General features: G+C 36.4%; 1 long non-coding RNA gene across 1 annotated transcript; it reads left to right on the forward strand.

Moving 5' to 3' along the window:
• Nucleotides 1-726: 726 nt before the first annotated feature.
• On the forward strand, nucleotides 727-3,627 carry LOC137637338 (uncharacterized). Its single transcript, XR_011043571.1, has 3 exons — nucleotides 727-852; nucleotides 2,923-3,027; nucleotides 3,352-3,627. It is a non-coding gene; the product is annotated as an uncharacterized lncRNA (long non-coding RNA).
• Nucleotides 3,628-4,614: the final 987 nt, after the last annotated feature.

Raw genomic sequence — 4,614 nt, forward strand, 5'->3', positions numbered from 1 at the left:
TAAGAATAATGTCTTATAATTAGTGTATACTATCAGCAATTAATTAAGGATCAAATCATTAAAATATATAGAAATAAATACAAGAGACTGAGCGAAATAATTTTGGAACAAGAACTTAGAAACTACTGAAAGAAAACGGTTAACAGCAAATTACTAAAGGTATGACTAAAATGAATGACTAATTTTGCACAACATGATATTAATATTTGACAAATATCACTTGAAAATTTGAAGAAAATTCTCTCAACAAGCTCAGTATGCTCTCAAACGTTATAAGGGAGTATAGTGGCTTAATGTACCTCTTAAACAAGTTTGTTTTCAAGTTTTAAGTGCCTTTACTTTGCATGGTTCTATTTTTTTCACTCATTGCAAAATTGTATTCTGATAAGTATATTTTTCAGTCTTCAAAATCTAGGCCAACCAGATCTCGTAGTCGCTCACGGGAAAGAAAAAGTCATAGATCTCGTACACGGTCTCGCAGCAGAAGGCGTTCTAGGACGAGACGCCGTTCAAGAAGCCGTAATCGTTCGAAACGAGTACACAGAACCGGGTCAAGGTAGGAGTTTTCTATTTTTGTTAAATTTTAGTCTTGTCCTTTGTAAGGGAGGGGAACTTTATTCATATGATATATAAAGTTTGTTAAGACTTACATTTGAATATAGAAAAAATTATATACATAATCATTTGTATTCTTTTATCGTGGAAGTTTTTCTTCTTTAAAATCTTAAGGTCCCATTCTCGGAGAAAATCTTGCAGCAAGTCAAGATCTCGCTGCGATCGATCCAGAGAGCGCTGTCGATCACGCTCCCACGAACGAACGAGGAGGAGATCGCGTTCTACTTCTAGATCAAAGTAAGTGATAAACTATGGTTTTGAAACTAGTGACAGTACAGTACTGACCTCTTATCCACAGTTATTGAGTTTGGTACACCACTGTTTTTGTTAAATTTCTTTCTTTTGTTCAACCACTTTAACTTCTTTTTTAACCCACTGTAACTGCTGGGTGTTCCCCAAAACTAGGGATTATAACCTAAATTCGTCAATCCTATCGCAATCCCCTGTCCCTCCCTCTATTGGCAAATGTCTGCTTAAGAATCTATACTTACATCTACAGTAGTAACGAGAGGGGCACTCAGTAGAGAGCATGCCTTTGCCATGCCAAGGAATCTTATTTTGCTGTTTACTCCACTGCATACTTGTACTTGGTATTTTCTTCAAAATGTAGTAAATTTATCCTTGTGTCATAGCCCAAATGTCCAACAAGTCTCGTTGAAATTGGTTCTGTAGTTTGTTGCGTAATGTTGTTCACAACCAAAAGATAAACCAACAAAATATTTTCCATTTACTGAACTTTGCGGTTATATTCAAAGTACTGCAGCATACCTGTACCTTGAGGGACTTTATCCAAAATCTTGGATCCATCCTTTGGTCATACCCATGTAAATCTTCAATTTAGGCGAAGGTAATAAATGTGTGCAAATAACAGCAATGTATTTTAATAGTAATACAGCTCAGTATTACTATTATCTTTCTGTAACCAAATATTGTAGTACCGTATTGATAATTTGATACAAAATTTCTCCTTTGCTGACTTAAAAATTATTTTTTTCTTCAATTGAATCTGTTTAAACATAGGGTGTCATCAAATATGCCCAAATTTTCCCACCGTTTTTCATATTTCACAAAAAATTCATCCCTATTCCTACCTTTTTTCCAAAAAAACCTGGAAAGATTCTCAGGGGATCTTTTGGGTTTAAAGTAGAAGGATGGTAAGAGTGGGCTTCTGAAGATACTAAAGATACCACCGTAAAAACTTGATAGGTAAAGGCGTTACACATGAAAATAATTGAAGCCTCAAGAAATACCTCATCATCATCATCATCTCCCCCTACGCCTATTGATGCAAAGGGTCTCATTTACATTTCGCCACTTGTCTCTATCTTTAGCTTTTAAATTGCAACTTTTACATTCATCATCTTCCACTTCACACTTTATAGTCCTCAGTCATGTAGTCCTGGGTCTTCCAACTCTTCTAGTGCCTTGTGGAGCCTAGTTGAAAGTTTGGTGAACTAATCTCTCTTGGGGAGTGCAAAGAAAATTTTTGATTGAAAAATAACTAACAATATTGTTATTTTCTCTCTCAGAACCTAGATATATGTAAGGGAATCCCGTGGCTTACTGAGAGAGATTGAGAGAAAGTGAGAATGTTAAGTATAAATGTTGATAATCTTGAATGCTGCAGTTATGGAATTTAAATGTTCTTAGTTATCTTGAATTTGAAGAGTTCTGTTTTAAATTAGTTTGTGATTTTAGGTTGAGAAATGAGGAAGCTAGAATTTATACATTTTTTTCTATTATAGCTCTTTCAACATATGAAAAATAATAACATCAGATATGCTCATGTCTGTGTACCATTATATTTGTAGATTTTCAAAATATTTCCCCATTCATTGCAGTGTTTCTTTATGTTAATGCAGAATTCCTTGTTAGATATTTTATCTTTATTATTCTTATCAATGAGATTACTAATTAATTTTGCTTTACATGTGTGTTTTTTTCATTTTTTTATTTTCCTTAAGGTGAAATGCCAGACTTGTAGAAGTATTTGAAAGAAATAACCAAGTTTTTTTGCAGTAACTTTGAAGCTTTTAGAAGTAATTGTAGGGCAATGGGTCAGTGACCTGTTATTTTAGGAAATTTCTTTTCTAAAAAGAGAGAAGTACAGTACACTTGCTTTGGACAATTTTGGAAACTTACACCTTTTTTTCTTATGGTAATACACCAGAAAGTTTTCCAGAAGCACACTTGTAGTAGACAGAAGTCAAAACAGTAAATTAAGTCATTACCGTCTCATTTTAATATCATTCCGCAAGGGTTAATCTTGTTTTCGTACAATCTTACATATTATTATCTTGTTTTCAGGAAAGATTCAAGACGTGAACTGAGCCGTAAGGAAAAGGACAGGGATAAGGAAAGACAAAAAGAAAGACAAAAGGGAGAAAGATGAAAAAAAAAAAGAATCTTAAGGTACAGTGAATAATGTTTTATCTATTTTTGTTGGTTCTTTAGCTTAGTTAACATACAGTACTGTATCATTACATATTTTTTAAAAGCTAGTGTACTGGTACTGTATATGTTTTTCATTTTTTATTGTACTCTAGTCGAGTTCATTCATCCATATTCGTTAATCCATTATATGAAAATAAACCCTGGGTGCTTTATTGACATATTCATCAGCGCAAGCCAGAACAGTCATTAAGGCATGGTGAATAGTTTATGCAGTGATTATTATATACAGCAGGTTTAGATTTAGGAAATATTAAAATTGTCTAAAATGTTGTGTTTCCGCAGGTGTCCCGAGTTTATGATGAAGAAGAACAATTGGGATATGATGGAGAGGACGGCATAGATAAAAAGAGGGATAGAGAGGGAGAAGATACTAACGATAAAGATGAAGCTGTTGATATTATTTAGTTTGTTCTGATGAGTCGAACTGGGCATGGTTTCATCGTTAATTTCTTCTGATGTACCAAACTGGACTCTTACTTATAGTTCTTAAGAGTCAAAAAATATATATTTCCTTTGAGCACTGAGTGTTACAAAAATTGTGTTGTAAATACCTGTTTTTCAATATTAAACTTACCCGATAATCATGTAGCTGTCAACTCCGTTGCCCGACAGAATTCTATGGAGGGATACGCCAGCTATCACAATACTAGAAGGGGGTGTACTTACCAGCGCCACCTGTGGCCAGGTACTATAGTACTTCTTGTTGACACCTCCTCAATTTTTCCTCTGTCGTGCTTCCGGCAAGACGTTCTGGGATACGCTTATGATCTTGGAGTATTTTCACGGCTTTTGGTGAAGTATTCTCTCAGATTTCGGCTGTCGCTTTACTGGAAAACTTCTATATTAGCTTAGATAGCTATTATTTAGTCCTGATTAACGGTTAACGATCTTTTGCTTGATTTTGAAACCCCACTTGGCTAACTCTTTTGATTCAAGATGTCTGACATTTCACAAGCCCCCACCCATAGACTATGTAGGTCTTGTAATAGGCGTATTCCGAAGGCCTCGGTAGATCCTCACACCGCTTGTTCTGACTGTAGGGAAAGGCCCTGTCAGTTAGAAGATCGATGTGAGGAATGCGCCGGACTTTCGGAACTTGATTTTGTCCGTCTTCTTAAGTATTCTACCAAGTTAGAGAGAGAGAGAGTTAGGAGGAGTTCTTCTCACTCTTCACTTTTTTCCTCACCTCATGATCCCCTACCTTTTCCTACCCCTGTAGTGGCTACCCCCAAACCTACTATTTGCCCTCAGCCTGATATGTCTGTTGTTTTGCGTGCCATTCAGGCCTTAGGTGACAAAGTAGAGTCAGTGGTTAGTGATCATAAGTCTCTTATGGCCGAAGTCAAGGAACTTAAGGTCAAGAGTGCAGTGGGTGGTATTAGTGCCAGTGCTGTGACGAGTGCTAGTGTCAGTGCAGTGCCAAGTGCTAGTGTCAGTGTCAGTGTGGTGCGTGAGGATACTTCTGTGCGTGCCAGTCGTCCTCCCAGTCCGGGACCTCTTGCAAGCTCCCAAGCCCAGGGGAGAAGCAATGTCGAAGGGCAAAAG

The sequence above is a fragment of the Palaemon carinicauda genome, chromosome 3, assembly GCF_036898095.1.
Source record: "Palaemon carinicauda isolate YSFRI2023 chromosome 3, ASM3689809v2, whole genome shotgun sequence".
NCBI classification, from domain to species: Eukaryota; Metazoa; Arthropoda; class Malacostraca; order Decapoda; family Palaemonidae; genus Palaemon; species Palaemon carinicauda.